General features: G+C 41.2%; 1 protein-coding gene across 1 annotated transcript in view; it reads right to left on the bottom strand.

Moving 5' to 3' along the window:
* Positions 1–20,612, bottom strand: part of LRRTM4 (leucine rich repeat transmembrane neuronal 4) — a 1,783,294-nt gene that overhangs the window by 169,674 nt on the left and 1,593,008 nt on the right. The gene's annotated exons all lie outside the window — the stretch shown is intronic.

The following is a 20,612-nucleotide window of genomic DNA, read 5'->3' as shown; positions in this document are numbered from 1 at the left end:
TTTTACAGGAAACCCACGTCACAGAACTTGAATCTCTAAAAATAAAAAGGGGTTGGGTGGCTTATTTCTCTCCAGGGGACGGCAAGCGTAATGGAGCGGTTATTTTATGTTGTAAATCTATACCAAACACATTGGTATCGCAAGAATCAGATATTGAAGGGAGATGGCTCATGGTTAAATTATCACTTTAGAGTGTTTTATTTTCTCTTCTAAATGTTTATGCACCCACAGGTGGGGATGCCTCCTTTTGTCCTGATTTTGCAAAACACATTACTCAAATATCAATGATAATTTTAATTTTGGCTGGTGACTGTAACCAAGTTTTTGACCCCTTTTTGGATAGGAATTCCAAGGTGACCTTCGTACCCAGTAAGTCACATTAATCTTTCAGTCATACCATACACCAGCATAAATTATTAGACGCCTGGGGCCTTTGTTATCCAACTACTAGGGAATATTCCTTCTATTCCTCTACCCATCACACCCAATCAAGAATTGACTATGTCTTTGTATCTCATAACATTTCACAGTCCCTCACTCATTCTGAAATTGGCCCTATTCTTTTATCGGATCATGCACCAGTCTCCATTGGTTTTGGTATACTACCCAAGAATAATGCACCTAAAAGATGGTGTTTCAATAACACACTCCTTTTAGACTCTAAATTCACCACAGCTTTTACTTCATTCTCCACTGATTATTTTGAAAGGAATAACACAGATGCCCTCCCTCCTGCAGTCATCTGGGATGCCTTTAAGTCTTCTACTAGAGGTTTTATTTTGGACTTTGTGGCTAAGAAACGATCAATGGCACGCAAAACAACTAGAAATCTTCTTCAAGATATTAAGGTATTGGAACACTTATATTATACTTCACAGTCTGAGGAATGTTTAAAATCCCTTATCAGTGCTAAGTTGGAGTTCAACAAAAAATTCTAGGAGGATGCTTCCCTCTATTTATTGAAATCCAGTGCAAAATTCTACGGCGGAAAGAACAAGGACGGAATAATGTTGGCAAATTACTTAAAGATTCATCAGAACAGGTTAAACATCGAATCTGTTTTTGATGAACGCTCTAGTTTGAAGTTCAATGATGCTGAGATTTTATATTAATTTTCTCTATTTTACAAGTCCTTATACTCCTCAGAAACCCACCCCACAGACCACATGCTTTCACACTTCTTTTCCAATATTCAATAGTCTGCAGAGGCCCCTTTGGATCTTTCCCCCTTAGAATTGGATATTTCCCAGCATGAACTCTTAAAGGCCCATAAGTCTCTCAAAAAAGACAAATCTCCAGGCCTAGATTGCTTTACTGTTGAATTTTATACTCATTTTTCTTCACTTTTATTACCCAAACTATATTCATTTACAGATGTCTTTAGCGCTTTAAAAATGTCCTCCGTATCATTCTCTGAAGCTCATATTTGCCTTATCCCTAAAGAAGGCAAGGACCCTCATTATTGTCAAAACTATAGACCAATCTCACTCGTTAATTTTGATTACAATTTTTTTTCCAAAGCTTTAGCCATATGCCTTGACTCGTTACTCACAAAGTTATTAGGTAGGGAACAATCTGGATTTGTCAAGGGATGAGTCATTACGGACAATACACGCCTCTTTTTTGATGTTCTATCCAAATCTTCTCGTCCCAATCATCCTTTGGCAGCAATAGCACTTGATGCCGAAAAGGCTTCTGATAGGGTTGAGTGGAAATATTTTTTTACACCCTTAAATGGTTTGGATTTGGTTCTAATTGTATAAATGTATTGTCCCTTCTCTATTCTAATCCCCGTGCAGCAGTTTGTGCTAACGGGTTGGTGTCCTCATTTTTTGACTTGAAGAGAGGGGTACGTCAGCGTTGTCCCCTATCTCTATTTCTTTTCAACCTGGCCTTAGTGCCTTTCTTATCCAAGATACGTCAAAATCCAAGTATTTACGGGTTCAATACATCAAATGTCCATGTAAAACTTGCAGCTTATGCTGCCAATATCCTACTGTTTTTGTCCAATCCAAAAGAATTAGTCCCAGCTTTTTTGGCATAAGTGGAATCATATTCATAAGACATTGCTGGCTCCAGGACTTTGCAGGCTTTACCACTGCCAAACAGTAGTAAATCACTGAAACTCCTGATTGAGCTATTTAATTTACCAATAAGTCATTTGTAGAGGGTGCGGAAAATGCACCTATGGTATGGAAAGCTACATCCCATGTGTATCAACACCACCCACATGTATATCAAAAGTACATGTTGGCAGAACATCTACTGTGGTAGGTCGGATCCTAGTCACAAGCAGTACAGTAGCACTTGGAAAAGCAAAACTATTTTGAGCCTAGGAATGACAGGGTAGTATAAACTGCTAACCGCATAGCAGCGATTAGCTTTCTAGTAGTGTAATAGAGCTAACAGAACAAAGGATAGAAAATATTTAGGGTTACGTGGCAGAATTTCACCAATCACTTGTTAGTGCACAGGATAAATTTGGCACCTTAACCACCACCTCCTAAAAACCTTCCAGAAACTGGGAAGACTTCATTTGTAGAAGTAGGCCGACCACAAAAGGAAGGTTCCTGACCATTATTGGAAGAAGAGGACTGCCTTAGGATCCAAAGGATTCCTGACATCTGCTGACATCCAGTGACTGGAACTGCTGTATAAAGTTTAATTGGTTTGCCTGCTTCAGGGGCACAAGAAAATGATTTCCTGACTACAAGATGGAAAATCTGACCATAGAGGACAGGTCCTTTCAGAAAACTGAGAGCATAGAAGCCTGCCCTGAGGACCTTTCATAAATGGTGGTAAAAAGTAGGCCAAAAATGTTTACACATATCATGGAGTGAGACAAGGTACATAAGCTTGCTGAGGAAAAGGCACACTCTTTGGGGGGCGGGTGTGTCATGGAAATCAGTTTTGTTCCACTCAGAATGTTTTGTGAATCTGACAACTGGCTTAGCATGAATACCTGAGGGTCAAGTACAAAAAGACTGGGTTAGTGCGGAAGTTTGGGGCTAAATTAAAAGGTTAAACCACAGGACACAGTTACAAAATCCTGTCATCATTCCAGTTTGAGCCCTCATAGGGAGAAGCTACCTTTTTTGAATGGCTAAGAAGAGGGTGATACCAGTTGTCCGACTTCAGCAATGATAGACCAATGGATGTCTGCTCCATTGGAGAAACACACCCTCCTGTGACTAATTAAACTGGTGGAAGCACTCACGCATAAACTTGGCATGATTAAAATAACATAATTTGTCTCACCTTTTATTACCTACCCTTTACACCAGTCCATGGTAAACTATATGGAAAACGTATAAGTTGCATGCTGAACACCCTACATTCCAGATATGCACAGGCAAAGACCAAGTACCAACATGTAAATGCATTAGATCCTTTTTGGATGATAACAATAAATACATATGTTTAAAAACATGGATGGACGCATGGCAGGGACCTGGTTAGTAGTGAGACAGATTGAGGGATCTGCACAAACGTGTTTTTTATGAATACAAAAAGAAGTAAGTACCTAAAGCTCTGATTACTTAAGCAGCACCAACCTCTCCATTCATCCATGAAATCCACCAAGTGATGTGTCTGTCAAGTTGATATGGTTCAGTAGCCACAGCCTAAGGTTACATGATGACTCGAGTAGTTGCAATGTGGCCCTTCTCATTCCATTAGTCGAAGACCTGTGTTTAGCTGAGAGTGGGCCTACGCTCCAGGCACTAACTTTCAGATAGTCACTCAACAGGTCGTTTAAATATTGGTGAACCCCTCACTTCATATTACACTTGAGGCTTAATTTATTTGCTCAATGGCACTGTTCATCTACATGACTCTCGCTAAAAACCTTGAAATCTTGCCCATGTGCTCAAAGTAAAATTTTGCAGATTACATTCAGAGCAGATTATTTTCAATGACACCAGGGCATCCTCTTTCACTTTGAAACTCGGGACAGAACATTTACAAAGTTTAACGAGAGAAGTTCATCGCCGGCTCCTTCTCAGTTTGTAGCATCTACTTCAGATAAAGTTTAGCCCCTGAAGAATGGAAGCCATTGGTCAATCTAGGCTCCAGTTTGCGAATTTTACAGCTTTAAGAGTAGATTTTAATAAATAGATTGATAGGCAAAAGAAGGACATTTTCAATAAGTGTGTTTTTTTTTTTTGGGGGGGGGGGGGTATACCCAATTGTTGTTACTGTGTCCCTGCGTTCATCACACAGAGTACGGCCGGCTTGGAGCTGAGCTGTGATTTGTATGAAGGATTGCGTGCTTCAAAAAATTGGCAAATTAATTAACCACGTGAAGCAGTCACTAACTCTATTAATGGGATAATATTATTCATATGGTTAATTTACTGTTCTGAATTCAGGAATAGCTTCAAAATGAGAATGTCAATAATGTAAAGACTGTTTATCACTGCAGTGTACATAACTACATTTTACATAGGAGCATAACTGCATAGATGCCTGAATAAAACCCTAATTTCCCTATTCCAACAAAAATGGAATATCTCGGCTGCATGGTAATAAGAAAGTGGCATCGCTACTGTAGCATAATAACTTATTACAGATTGGTTGTGAGTTTAAAAGGCCTTCTGCCAGAGCCAGAAGTCATTTGTGAAAGGCAGTTCAGCGGGCAGAATTACAAATGCCGCTTAAATCAAGAACTAGCTTTTCAGTCTTCTGAACTTTTTGTCCTGGAAATTCGCGTTCTTTCCCCGAAATGGAGGCATTAATGGCAGCATTCTTATTTGCTGCAATGAGTGAGTTCATTAAAGAAACTAGGAATATATCTGCTGATTACTTCACATTAGCACTCGGAATCAGTTTCGAAAGTAATGTAAACTCCTTATGTGTGTTTAAACCAAATTGCAAACTGCATATTTACATATTTATTTTTACAGTACAGGACAAACGATTATTCCACACAATATCTACTAGAAAGATGTCTTTCATAAGAAGAAGTAGTAGGCTAAAAATTTAGACAAGTACTTTGGAGAGGGTGATGGTACGTGTGTGATGGTGCATGAGTCCAAAAGGCATATTATAAATATAATTCACAGTGATGATTATAGATGGCCGGTGTTACTACTGTCTCTCTTTCTTGCAGCATGATTTTTCGAATGTTTACTGAACTGCTATGGATTCATGTCTTCTTGGTTCATTTGATAATATAATGCGGTTGATATTCTTTTGTTTTTTGAGTGGAATCCTGAGGCAGTATTGTACAAAGTGCCCTGCGGTATTCCAGAGTAGGCCACTGATTAGAAATATCAAACAAGGAGTTGTCTCATTTGCACGAAACCCTATGCCATTGTGCCTGCACCGTATTACACATGTGGTCCAAAGAACAAGTTATTGGAAGTATCATAGATTGTGCGCCAAATTGCAGTGTCACCCAGTCAGTGTGCTTCCTTAGGACCCCTATGCATTCTCCTTCAGGTGGGTGTATTCACTTACTATTGCGACTTGCCAGGAGATCCCTGCCGCCCCCCCCCCCTTTAATTGTAAGGCTAGGTTTCTTCCTGAAGTGAAAACAGACTGACGGCGTCAACAAGCTAGTCTGCATTTTACTATTATGCTGCCCTTCTCGCATGCACTGTGCGGAGTGCATTCATATTTAATAGTACACATTGTCCCAGTCTTCAGCCAGCACACCAAGTAAAGGGGCGCCATGGTACAGAAAGAGATAGTGTCCTCTATATGTATGGAAAAGGCAATTTTTGCAGGGTTATCCCCAAACATTTTTGTTTCTTCCTCCTTTGTTTTTCCTGACCTGTGGTTGTTGGTAATAGGACTCTGGGCACTTTACCACTGCTGATCGGTGGTAAAGTGCATATGCTCTCTGTGTTAATTGTTATTGTGATTGGTTATTCATGATTGGTATGTTTGGTTTACCAGTAGGTCCCTAGTAAAGTGCACTGAGTGTGCCAGGGCTGGTAATTCAAATGCTACTAGTGGGCCTGCAGCACTGATTGTGCCACCCACATGAGTAGCCCCAAAGCGATGTCTCAGGCCTGCCACCGCAGTGCCTGCATGCAGTTTGCTAACTGCCATGTCGACCTGGCCAGTGTACCCACTTGTCAGGCCTTACCCTTCCATTTTCTTACACCTAGGACACCCCTATGGTAAACCCAAGGTGCCCCCCTGGGCAGGGTGCAGTGTAAGTAAAAGGTAGGACATGTACTAGTGTGGATAACATTTCCTGATAGTGAAATACTGCCAATTTCATTTTTCACTATTGAAAGGCTATCCTGCCCATAGGACAGAACAGGGAATGCTGTGTAACATGTTTACCTGCATATCTTCCCATCGGAGGGAGATAGAAAATTGGAGTCTGGTATCCCTGAACTCAGAATTTAATAACACATCCTTTAGGTAGGATGTTTTTTTAAATCCTGTGTTTGAAAATATCACTTTAACAAAGTAGCTGTTTTCTTGTTCAACCTTTCTGTGTGCCTCTGCCTGTTTGTGGATTGAATGTCTGGTTTGAGAGTGACAGGGGACGGGTTGGCTCCAGGAGTCTGGGTGAGTCAGCACTAGGTTGAATAGGCCAATTTTCATTCGGAGTGGGTGGAGGAGTAGCATGAATAGGGCTGTGCCTGCCTTCCACAATGCTGGCTCCACCTCCTGCTGTGTGCCTGATGACCCTGGCCCACACTGACAAAGGAAGAAGTTGTGCACTGGCAGAGTGCACCCAGAACTGGTGTGAAGTGGGTCCAGTTCCCCCTAACACACAGAGAACAAAGACCTTTGGAGTAAAAAAGTAGTAGCTGAAACCCCTGTAAAATTAAACTACTTTGGAATTAAGGAGGAACCTTACCTGAGGAGAAAGGCTGAAGAGCCGGAGGAGAAGTACTGCCCTTGCTGTGTTCTCTGGGGTTGGCCTGCAGTTGCTATTTCTGCCAAAGGAAGGACAAGGGACTTTGCTATGTGATGTGTTCCCTGCTTGAGAAGGATTTGCTGTGTGCTGTGCTGTTGAAAAAAAAGTCTCCAAGGGCCTGAGAAGAGCTGGCCTCCTATTGTGGAAACACAGGGATATAAAAGTTTCCAAGACAACATCTGCAATCAAGAGGAACTTCTGCCAAAGAAGATCAGCTGAAGAGACTGAGGAGAAGTACTGCTCTTGCTGTGTGCTCTGGGGCTGGCCTGCAGTTTGCTGTTTCCGCTGAGAGATAGGGCAAGGGACTTTGCAGTGTGCTGTGTCCCCCCCTTCTGGCAACAAGGATTTTGCTGTGTGCTGTGTCCCTGTAAAGAAGTCTCCAAAGGCCTGAGTAGAGCTGGCCTCCTGTTGGGGAAACTCAGGTAGATAAAAGTTTCCAGGCAACATCCTTCAAGCTGCGGTGTGCGTATAGCTTATGCCTTCATGATCTCTACATTATCTGCATGTGATTTGCCAACTCGTTGTGTTTGTTGGCGCAATGCTGGTGCCGGTCGGGAGGTCTGCCTCGCCTCAAACGTGATTTACCCCGAAGATCATCTCTGCACCCCGGTGTGTGTATCTGCATACAACCTGAGACTTTCAAGTGCCAAATCACCACCGCCGGCCAGGGGTACGAGGAGAGAGCTCTCCGAGAGGAAAAGGAAAGCGCGCTGCAGCACCTGGCTGCGAGGCATTACGTAGCAACTGGGGCTGCTCCAAGATACCCATCGCCAACAAAAAGGAATCACCCAGCGGAACATCGGCGCCGAGAGGGGAGCTGCACTCAAGCCCATGCAGTGTCGACAAGAAGAGGTCTCCCCGTCCCCAAGAAGCAACCCAAGCAAAGTCCACAGCTGAGACGTCATCTCTACAGGTAAAGGCTCCCGTCAGCGATCAGAGCCTGTGCCCGAGACTGTTACTGGTGGGAGTGCTGCGGGCGGGGTGCGGGTCTGCCAGAGTGGTCTTGCTGCTGAGGGACTGCTCCGGTTACTTCATAGACCGGCAGATTTGCGAGAATAGTGCATTGAGTTCTGAGGAGTGAACCTGTTTGCTGGGGACTGCATCAGCCCGCCCGTACTCGCACAGCTGTTAGCGGCGGTACCGGGGCTGGTGTGTGTGACATTTCTTGCTGGGCAAGTGAAATGAAATGAAATGAAATGAAATGAAATTATATTTATAAAGCGCATGGCTGCCCGAAAGCGTCCCAGCGCTAACAGAAAATAGAACAAAAAGCAGACTGAGGAAGAAACCAAAAATTAAGGGTCCTTGGGAAAAAGAAAAGTTTTAAGTGCCTTTCGAAACTTCAGATGACAAGGTTCTGCACGGATCCAGTTGGGGAGAGAATTCCAATTTTTTGCTGCATTTAGAGAAAACCGGCGACCCCCTGTACGAGCCTTCCTAACTCTGGGGACCCTTGCAAGATTGCCACGCTCCGACCGGAGAGCCCGGGATGGTTTATAGGGGCATATCAAACTCCAGAGAATCGGGGGTCCTTTGCCCTGCAGAGCCTTGTGGGTGACACATAGCGCTTTAAAGATGACTCTTTCGCGTATTGGCAGCCAATGGAGTGCTCTCAGGGCTGGTCTGGCCGAAGATCTTCTCGATGTGCCTGCAAGCATCCTGGCTGCTGCATTCTGCACCCGTTGAAGAATGTTAAGGGTGGCTTCCGGGGCAGCCAGAAACAGGGCGTTACTATAGTCAAGTCTCGATAGTATTAACCCCTGAATCAGAAGTGTCCTGGACTGGGGAGGCAGAAGAGGGAGAACTTTCCGCACTGAGCGGAGCAGTCCGAAGCAGGTCCCTGCAACTTTCTGGGCATGGGCCTTAAAAGTCAGATCGGGCTCAAGCCACACCCCTAAGCTTTTGATTTTTTCTTTTGGAGTGGGCAGCTCACCTAGGCAGGAAGGCCAGGCGGCTTTAAGGAAAGATGTAAGATGATGACCGAGGAGCATAATCACAGTTTCAAGTCTTAAAACCCTGCAATTAACACCAGAGACAGCTTTTTGGAGGGCATACAGTGGTACTCACCAATGGTTAATCTAGCAGGCTCATGGGGGGATGTTAAGCACCCACAAGAGCGCCACATGCAGGTGCTCCGGAGAACTAGGTGATGATATTTGATTAAGTTTTCACGAGGAGTGCAGGAACCACTGAGTTGTTTGTACAACAACCTTACCAAAGACATTTCAGATTTTGTATGTTGGCTTTTTTTTCATTTTGGTCTTGCAGGTATTTAGATAAAGATCACTTTATTTTTATACATCCTGTGTGGTGTCCCTTTTGTGGTGTTTCACTATGTTACTGTGGTTGTTGGTGCAAATACTTTACACATTGCTTAGAGATAAGCCTGTCTGCTCATGCCAAGCCACCAAGGGGGTGAGCAGGGATTATCTACAGTGTTTAACTCCCTTGCCCTGACTAGAGTGGTGGTTTCTGCCTGGCTTAGGCGCATGCCCTAGCCAACCAGAAATACCATTTCTAACAATATGTAATTACGGTCTTTGGAATTTAGTATTAACAATGTAACATGCTGATGCTGCAACTGGAATCATTAGAGACCATTTATTACGGATCAACAAAAACATCCCTCAGGGAAGGTTTACAATGTGTAGGGCTTAATTTGATCCAGTGGTAGCCAGTGTTGGACACCAGCATTCATTTTTGGATACCAGCACCTATCAGACATTTTTTTCGAGCAAGACTGCGACAAAAACACCTATGGAAACAGGGAGGAAGTGAAAGACGGAAAAACTAACACAAAGGCAGAAAGCAAGAGCCTGACCTGTTGAGTGGACTGTCTGGCAGTGGATTAAAGAGGCATGAGGTGAATCCAAGACTATAAAGCCTTGGTTTTCAGGGTGCCGACATTTAATATAGCCAAGCATGGGCTTCTGAGCAGCACTTTGGGCACCAAAACTCACTATTTAACAAATTAAGCACTGATCAATGTGTCCCAGACATAGTGACCTTGGCTGATAAAAGACTTTTCCAGAATTTCCAAGGAGGGCCAAGCACTTCATTTTCTGAGATATTAAGAGCAGAGATAATAAATGATACAATATGCCTTGACCAAATCACATGACACAGTTTACGCCCTTTACATGCCAAGTTTCTTAGTTAAAAATATACTAAGAAAGTTATTAAGTATGGGTTGCCCCTCCTGTTGGCTTAGAGGTGTTCACCTTACACCTATTCGCTTCACTAACTAAAACATTCTTCTAAAGTGAAAATGAAATAAGTATACAAGCACTCTCCTCAAGACACCAGCACAATCAGACTTCTTGTATAAGGGGTTTTGCAGGCCCCTGTAAAGTGCAACAGTTCTAAAATGGCTGTCACTTTCAAGCAGTTCCAGGTGCCCGAGAGCCTAACCATTGTCTTAGATTAAAGTTGCTGGCATTGTCACTCATGATCCAGGCAAATGTTCAGCTAATGGCTCTTTTCTGTGAGAAAACCTCACCATCACATCAAGTGATGCTGGGGAAATGTTCCCTTATAACGTTTACCTCTTTTTCAAGCTAAATTCCATAGCCATGATTCTTCCCACAGTTTATCTAATTCCAATTTCTTTAAGGTCCTGCTGCCTTCTTCTTAAATGTAAGGATAATACACCCATTACCAACTGTCTTACTCTCCAATTACCGACCCTTCTCATGCCATTAGGCTCTGAATCTCTCTCTTGAATTGATTGAGCATTGGAACATGAAGGGAAAGAGACAAAATGAGCACTCTATAGCTTTACAATGAGATTTGTCCGGAGGATAAGATGGAAGCCTACTGCGTATATCAATGAAGGAAGGAAGGTCATATGAACACTTTGATAATCCATGAACTAATATATATATATATGAGCAGTGATAGCTTTTCTGTAAAGGTAGAGTCACCAGTGATAGTTTTTAAAAATAATTGTACCTTACTAACTTTGCACCAGTTTGCAGACCTGATGCACCCATTTCTTCATGTAGGATTGAAAGTTTAGTGGAATATTCTCAAGGGAAAGCAAAGAAAAAAGGGAGGTCTCAAAACGGGCATAAAATCCAATGCATTTTACACAGACATTTGTATTTTATGTAGCACAAAAAACGAAATATGTCTGCATTACCTATTAGGATGTGAAGAATATTCTGTAGGGATAGTACAGGTCTGTAAGGTAAGTATTTTATACGTTTTTTAACTTAGTGATATCTGTTAACCGCATTAGTACTGTGGTAGTACTACTGTGCATAGTGATAACAATTCATTTGGTGCTTGACTAATGACTGCCTTTACCAAAGTCAAAGGCAGCCATATTCTTTTGTGGTCTAATTTGAATAAGTTGTGTGTTACACCTTGGAATCTAGGTAAGTATTACATTTGATATTTTCCTAAACCTATTTCCATTTTGGTAAAGAGTTACTAGATAGGAAAAAATATGTATGTTTCTTAGTTTTATTTGTTGAGTTTTATAAAGCGCAAATTCGACTCCAAGGTATCAGAGTGCTTTACATGAGCACCAGTTGAGTTACAGATGGACACATTCGTTTTCTTAGGCACAGGGAGATTAAGCAATATTCCCAGAATCTTGGATGTTGAGTGTACCTGCAGAAACTCGAACCTAGTTCTCTAACTTTCAAGGTCGACAGTTCTAGCCTTTAGGCTACATCCTAAAATTAAAGAGTAGCCTGGTACCAAAAATAAAATTAAAACATTGTTAAAAATGGGAAATACACTATATTTTATAAACATAGTGTGCTAAAGTGTATTTTCCATTTTTTATATAGTTAAATGTAAACAAAAAAAATGAACGGAGTAGCGTGCTAATTAGTAAAAGAAATATACTGCACTACTTAAAAAAAGCACAGTTAATTACAGACTGCTATAAAAATATATAGACAATTGTTAGACCTGGTACCATTGGCGTGAGTCTCCCTTTCATTTTTTCACTGATTGCCTCCTCTGTTTTTGATATATTTTGCTGGTTTAGATGCTTTGGGCACTGTGCCACTGCTATTCAGTGCCAGTGCTCGCTATGTTAAATCGATGTACTGATTAGTGATTCCATGATTGGCTTATTTAATTTACTTGTCAGACCTTAGTATAGTGCACCATGTGTGCCCAGGGCCTGTAAATCAAATGGTGCTAGTGGGCTTGCAGCACTGATTGTGCCACCTACAAAAGTAGCTTGTAAAGTGTGTTTCAGGCCTGCCATTGCAGAGCCTATGTGCAGTCTGTGACTGCCATGTCGACTTGGCAAGTGCACCCATTTGCCAGTCCCTAAACCTTCCCTTTTCTACATATCAGACACCCCTAAGGTAGGCCCAAGGGCAGGGTGCATCATATGTAAGAGGTAGGACATGCCCTGATGTGTGTGAATTGTCCTGATAGCGAATTACAGACATTTTAATTTTTCACTATTGCAAGGCTACCTGTCCCCAAAGGCCAGAATGGGCAGTTTGATTATAACATCTTATAATCCTTTCTGACCCAGGGAACATGGTAGGGATTCAAATATAGTATGCCTGGCCTCAGGATGTAAAATACATCTTTTAGTAAAGTTGGTTTTAACATTCTGTGTTTGAAAATACCACTTTTAGAAAGTAGGTATTTTCTTATCTAACCATCCAGCCTGCCTCTGCTAGCTTGTGTATTGCATGTCTGGTGGACAGGGGCTTGGGGGACTGCATGAGAGAGGGTGATTGAGCACAGGGCTGAATAGACCAATCTGCGTGTAGAGTGGTGGGAGGAGTAGCACCTGGGCCTGAATAGGACCGTGCAAGCCTTCCACAATGCTGGCTCCACCAGCTGTGGTGTGCCTGATGACCCTGGCCCATCCTGCCAAAGGTAAAGGGTCATGTAAACAAAGTGCTCCATGACTGCACAGAACTGGTTTGGACTAGTTACAGGACCCTCTGCCTTCAGAGGACAAAGGATTTGGCAATATAAATATAAATATTCGGGCCCAGACCATAGGGCTTTAGAACAACAACAAGAAAAACCTTTGCCAAGGAGAAGGACCAAGGAAGCTGCAGGAGTTTGGACTGCGCCTCTGACAGTGTGCTGTTTGCTGGGTTGGCCTGCAGTGGTTTCTTTATTGCCAAGGAAAGGAGAAGGAACTTTTATCATCTTGTAGAATATTTCTCCAAGGGCTTGAAATTGTGCTTGCCTCCTGCTGAAGTCTCAGGGCTACAAGACTTTACCACCAGCTCCCCTATGAATTTCCTTGCTGGGAATTCTGTCGGCAGAAACCTGGGTGTCGGTGGGAGCTGGAAGCGCGACTCAATAAGAAGAAGCATGTTGGCGCTGCAGCTGTTGCCGTTGCATCGCCAGAGAAGCATGTCGCCACCGCAGAGGCCGCCGCCGTATCACCAGAGAAGCTTGTCTTCGTCTCACCACAGCAAGGGTCGCATCACCGGAGAAGCGTGTTGTAGGGCCTGTCGCGGCTCCAAAGTTACAGAGTTTGCCGCATGGCTGTCTGCCGTGCATGCATCATCTTCACATTGCTGCATCGCATCAAGGGCGCCATCTTATCACATCGCACCAGATTGTCGACTGGCATCGAGGTACCATCTTGCCACATCGTAACCGGAACACAGTACGAGAATCAATGCATCACCATCTCTCCATTTAGAAACAGGCGCATCTCCTACTCTGTGCAAGCATTGAGGCGTGACACATCGCCTCCTCCGAAGAAAAGAACCAACGCATCACCCTCCCTGCGGCCCTTTTCTTTCTTAAGCATCCAAGGTACTGTTGTGAGAAACATGTCACATTTATCATCAACTTGAACTAAGTTACTTCTACCATCTTCAAGTCTATTTTGAGTACAGTATTGTGGATTTTTGTCGTTTGTGGTCTTGTGTTATTTCTATATAAAAGTACTTATTTTTATAAAACATGTCTGGTGTCCATCTGTAGTGTTTTCACTGTATTACTGTATGTGCTCACAAATGCTTAACCCCTTAACTGTGCCAAACGTTCCTCACTAGTGCGAAACGTTCTATTGAGCGGGCGGGGCCGCAACAGCCAATGGACGTGCGCAGCACTACAAAGGTAGTGCACGCGACGGCCATTGGCCATCAGCAGCAGACATGAGGTTATCACACTGCCTCTGAGATAAGCCTGTCTGCTCGTGCCAAGCTACAAGGTAGTGAGCAGGGGTTATCCAGGAGTGCAATCCCCTTTCCCTTACTAGAAGCAAGGGTTCCTATTTGGTCAAAGGTACCTACCTCTGCCAACTAGAGACCCCAGTTCTAACAAAAATTATAAACAAAAGAGTTAACCTATTACCAGTTAAATAAAGTGCTAACAGGTATAGAACAACAATAAAACCTATTACTTACCTAGAAATAATACCCTCACACTGAATGTAGAGAAATGCAGACTGCAGAATAATGCAATATTGTCATAAAAACAAGTTGCTGCTTTTTACCTTTGGTAAACAGAGCCATTAGCTATTCACATAATCAATTTGTACCCTTATGTACTGTGGTATATTGTGCCCTTACCACAGTACACCGGAGGCACAATATATCACTATGTTCTATACAACTTAGAACTTTTCCATTACTTACACTTTTTACATATACTACCAAAAATTAACATTTACACATTATGATATATATTTTTGGCAACATAACAGCGGCATACTTTAACACACGTTATGGATATGCCTTATTCAATTTACACACTCCACTGGACACCACTGTAACAGTTCAATTTATGCCACTCCAAGCTTTTACTGTACATCCCTTCCCTTTACCACACTCCAGTATACACCACTACACTCTACGCTAATCCACTGTACATCACTCCACTGTACTTTATTATACTGTTCACCACTCTTTAATTACACTCCAGTGTACAGCACTTGACTCAATGGCAATATACTGTGCAACTGGCAACTGTTTGATATTTCACTGTATACAACTCCATTGTGTGCTATTTCACTTTATGGTATCGCACACTGCCCCACTTTATGGTACAATATTGTAGTTTTTTCTATTTCACTGTACGCCACTCCACTGTATGCCTCTCCATTGTACTGAGATATAGGAGATTGCCACTCCACTATACCACAATCCAGTGCATACTTTTACACTTTACAACAATAAATCCTACACCACTCCACTAGACACCACTCCATTGTATGTTACTAAAGTGTACGTTTCTACCGTTAACCTTATTCCTATTAATGGCACGATACTCTGGCCAACTTTTCGATATGGCCCTCGACTGACTGACTCACTACACATCACAACATCAAACCATCAAACTAAACTTTAGTCCACTCAACAGAACTTCAGCATATGCTACTTCATTATATGCCGCTCCATTTATGCTACTCCACTGCATACTACTGCATTAAATGCTATTGTACTATACCCCACTGCAGTGTATGCTATTCTATTATATGCCACTCCACTACATTGCTATTTAACATTAACACACTACAGTGTACTTCATACCACTCTACACTAGTTCACTGTAGACCACTTAACAATACGTCACTCCAGTATATGCTATTTTACTTTATGCCACTCCAGCATTCGACACTCCACTCAATGCAACTGCACTGTACGCTATTCCGCCATACGATATTAAAACACTGTATGCCTCTACACTCTGCAACACTACAATATATGTGATTCCACTGTGTCCCACTGCACTATACTGCAATCTATTCCACAATATTTCACTGTATATAATTCCCCTCTACATGCTATGGCTCTCCATTGTACTGAACTGCAGTATATACCAGTGCAGTCTACCACAATCCACTATAAGGTATTGCACTTTACAACACTACATGGTAGCCCACTGCACTAAGCGTCACTACACTGTAAGTTACTATACTCCACGCTTCTACAGTTAAAACTATTCCACTGTACAACACTGTAATGTATGCTACTCCACTATATGCCACTCTACTGTTAGTCTTAAGACTAAACACCACCACACTGAACATTATTTGATACAACACTACTCCAATATATGCTACTCCACTATACGCTACTACACTGTATGCCAGTCCACTTTATGGTACTCCACTGTACCCTAGTAAACTCTATCCCACTCCAGTGTACACCATTCCATTATTTGCTACTTCACTTTATACCACATCCAATCTCCGCCACTCCAGTTTACACTATTTAACTTATCACAAGTACACTCTTCCATACTCCACCTTATGCAAGTCCACTGTACACCACTTAACTGGATGCCACACCACTGTATATGACTCCACTGTATGCCAGTCCAGTGCATGCTATTCCAGTTTACTCCACTTAACCACACTCCAATGTATGCCACTGCACTGTATGCAATTTTACTAGATGGTTTTCAAAAATACGCCCCAGCACTGTAAAAGACTGCAGTCTATGCCACTCTCCTGCTTGTCAATACACTGTACACAAATACGCTCTATAATATTGAGAGGACGTAAGTCTACTGTAAGACTCTGTAATGTTTACTATCCCACTCTGTAACACTCCAGTGTATAGTCCTCTGATTTATGCCACTGTACTATGCACTCTTCCTTTGTATACCACTTCAGTATACACCACTCCACTGTACAAGACTCTTCTCTATCTGAATTCACTGTATGCCAGTCCACTGTATGAAATTCCACTCTACTCCACTGCACTGTGTGCCTTTCCAGTCTACACCACTTTGCTGTACAAAACTATACTGTACCACAGTACACATTACAACACTAGCCTCCACTATGTTCTACCACACTCCACTTAATAACATTAAACTCAACAAAAGTAAACTGTGCAAGTAATAAAATGTGTTTTAATAACATTATAAAAGACATTAGAAATGTAAATGTTATAGTTCTTTTAAAGTTATGATCTAAGTACTACTTGTGCACTTATTTATTATTTGTGACATTTCTTGTCTGGTAAATGTATTATTTACACACCACCTACACATCACTATAAGTCATACTTGAAACTCAAATTCATACTTGCACACCACAGTCAAATGATTATAACTAATACAACTTGCACATGCGTACACAGTCTTGTCACCTCTCTCACCACACTACATTAAGTATAACTTTCCACTATACCATGCACTAAGTTCTTGCATATTAGTTAATTGCAGATGTCATTAGTGTTATTAATCAAATAATTTCACTTCCTGTATAATTTATCATTTGCATGGGTATAGCTAGTGCATGGAGAAGGAGCGAGTTAAGTTAATGTAGTGTGCCGAGTGAAATGACAAGACTGTGTATGGAGGTGCCTGAATTATATTCTATTTAAGGAGGTGCGTAAGTATAATTGTGAGTTATAAGTATGACTTTCAATATTGTGAAAGTGGTGAAAAAATCATAAATGTAAAAGATAACTATAACTTTAAAATTTCTAATGTTTGTGTAGTTTAAGTTTGGTTTTATATATCAAACACAAATACCGGTTTCCTAACTAAAATGTATCTTTACCTTTTTTGGGGGGAGGGACTTATATATATATATATATATATATATGGGCATATGTGGTTAAAAAAGGTTGAGCCAATGAACAACAGCTTTCAAAAGTCAAATATCCTCCTGTGACAGCTCTCCTCTCCAGCCTGCCCGCCGTCCACAACACTGTCCAGCCATTCTACTTGCTGCCCTCTGTTTGTGGCTCCTCTGCTTATTGTGTGCTGTTTTGCCTTTTCTCTCTGTTTCTGCCCTCGGATTTTCCTTTTCCTTCTCATTTTTCTGCCCTTCATTTTGCCTTTTTCTCCTCGTTTTTCTGCCCCCTGTTTTACCTTTTCTGCAAATTTGATTGCCCTCTGTTTTGCCTTTTCCACTCACTTGTTTTTTTGCCTTATCTTTTGCCTTTTTCTGCTATTTCCTTCCCTCCTCACACCATTTACTTAAGACCTGGCTTTTCGGCGGAGACCTCACATGACAGCACCCAGATAATCCCAAGTGATACAGTGCCACACTTTACAAAAGCTGATTTATTGAAAGGTGCTAATTTCTACAATAGAATCAAGGCAAATGTCTTATTCAAACATTCACATTTTACAAAAGAACATCATAGCCAGTAGCGGTCGGCAGTAGGTGTTTCTATAGGGCGGTGACGTGGGCAGGAGGAGGGGCAGGGTGGGGGGAAATAATGTATGGATTACGGAGTTTTACAGGTAAGTAAACATTTAAATACATAAAACGAATTTCGTTGCGCGCACTGCATCACATTTGGTGATGCAGTGTGCGCAATGAAATTCGTTTTATGTATTTAAATGTTTACTTACCTGTAAAACTCCGTAATCCATACATTATTTCCCCCCACCCTGCCCCTCCTCCTGCCCACGTCACCGCCCTATAGAAACACCTACTGCCGACCGCTACTGATCATAGCACCACTGAGAAGCATAGAACATGTGGGAATACAGTTTCTATAATTAATGTAGGTTGTTCAGCCATCGAGCCTAGCAGTATATACATTGTCAATTACTAGGTCACTGCAGTTATGTTTCACATAGAGCATATGGTTGGTGATAAACCTAAATGTAGTCAAATGTTTAAGTATTTAAAACGAATATCACATACTGTCAAGTACATGTCATACATCACTTTGTTCCGTAGAGAATGTGGTTGATCAAGGCAATATTGATGTGGGTTCAAAGAGGGATTCATTAAGTGTGTGACTGGCCATATCAGTAGTCAAATCTTTGATCACACGATTTGCCTATGAAATAATAGACTTCAGAGAATCAGTCATATGAGAAGACATCCCTTACCACCCAATCACTGGGACATTATTAGTTATCATGGGCCTTCATTGTGGAGTGAATGGAAAGTTGGGTAAACTTTCAAGCTATGTTATTTGTGAGTAATAAACGTGGCTTTCTAGTTGACTTGACAATTTGCTTTCTGAATTTTCGGAATAAAGTGGGAGCCAAGCTGAATGGCCATCTGCTTAAAAAATTGCTGGGCAAGATAGACTAATATTGTGTGTGCCATAAAACACAGCTTGACAGCTTCATTGTGCATTACCTCAATGTGCAAATCTCAGATATAAATATTAGATATAATTGAAATGCATCCAACCCAAAGTTGGCAGCACATGCTGTGGTAAGCCGGTTTGGAAAAGACTTGTTATCTTTTAACTTGATATCCCATGTTTCGTAAGATCTTTCTTGACCAACTACCTAACCTGGAATGTAATCATACCAGTGCAAACAGCAATCAAATAAATGAAACAATCACCTTCTTGAATCATTAAACTATAAATATTGTTTAATTGGTCCATGCGCTTATGTCTGGACTCACAATTATGAGGTAACATAACTGTGACCACTTTACGTCATTTCAAAAGTTTTGTTATTCCTAGACAAATTACAGACCTTTTGTTCAGGATATTCAGTGGGGAGCAATCCTAACATACAATGGCTTATTTGGCAGTTCAAACCAGTTCAAACTGTCAAAGAATTGATTGTTTTGTGTGATGTTGTAAACCTGGCCATCTGATTGGTTAACATCCAAAGAAAAGTATCAATTGACAGATATGTGTGGGTAGATTTAGAAGATAATGACACAGTCAATTGAACATTAAAGGTGTGAAACTAGCATTGAGGGCTGGGCATATTTTCTGAATTCACATCAACCGTTTAAAATAGCCTGACTAATGGACCTAAACAATATGATCTTTGACAGAATCATTAGATGTAAAATGCAAATAAAGTTCACACAAGCTCCAACACTCTGATATTCGGAGAAGATCTACTGGTGAACCCTATTTAAGAGCTGTTGAAAAGCTAAAATATTTACTATATCTAGTAAATGCAACTCTTTAAATATTTTATGTATTTGCTATTTGAATTTGCATTCCAATCTATTTATGTGATTTATAATTAACATAGCCTTTATGAGTTTCTTTAATAAAGACTATGCAACTACCTTGGGCACCATCATTAATAATGCAAATGTTAATTAATAGAAAAACAGACTTTGAATCAATAAATCTCCTCCCATATAATTTAACAACCTCTGCCTACGAATGGAGCTGCACTGTGCCACAATCCCAGAGGATCTTTGTAGGGGACCATTATAACTAGACTGACAAATTGTACAATGGTGGCTGCTAAGCAAATTTCAAAATAATTTGTATTTCGTCTACTTAATTTCTTTTTTGAGTTTGGTTTTGATTATGTTTCTTGGGCAGGGTGAAAAAAGGGTTCAATATGAGTTAAAATATTAGGGACTTTGTGGGTAGAAATGGAACATCTACTAGAAATGTTCTCAAACAATTTGATTCAGAATAATCCCATAATACAAGTAAGCCATAACTCAGAGCTCAGATCTTATGCACTTTTTTGTAAAGTATATATACAACAAAACTTCAAATGCCAGAATCTAGATGAGTTTAGAGTTGCCATAAAATGCAAGGCTGGTTAAAGGCAACTCTCGTGATATGTGGTAAACTTCATGATCCTGAACAATAAAAGCTCATTTTAAATGTAAAGCAAATCATGAAAAAACTGTGGAGGACATATCTGAGAAAAAATTATTTGTCATATATTTCCCCAATAATTGTTTGTTTTTTGCAGGAACTCATATCTTTTATTAAACAAAAATTGGAAGAACAGTGTATCTAAGTATTAGTACACCTGCAACCAGGCAGTAAGAGTTAAGGAACAGAAGATTTTCTTCATAGGGCAAGCAGCAGATTCTTGACCGTGATATCTTAGTTTAATTTTAACCCAACGT

This window comes from Lissotriton vulgaris, chromosome 11, assembly GCF_964263255.1.
Source record: "Lissotriton vulgaris chromosome 11, aLisVul1.2, whole genome shotgun sequence".
NCBI classification, from domain to species: Eukaryota; Metazoa; Chordata; class Amphibia; order Caudata; family Salamandridae; genus Lissotriton; species Lissotriton vulgaris.
This window is presented reverse-complemented; position numbering and strand designations above follow the sequence as displayed.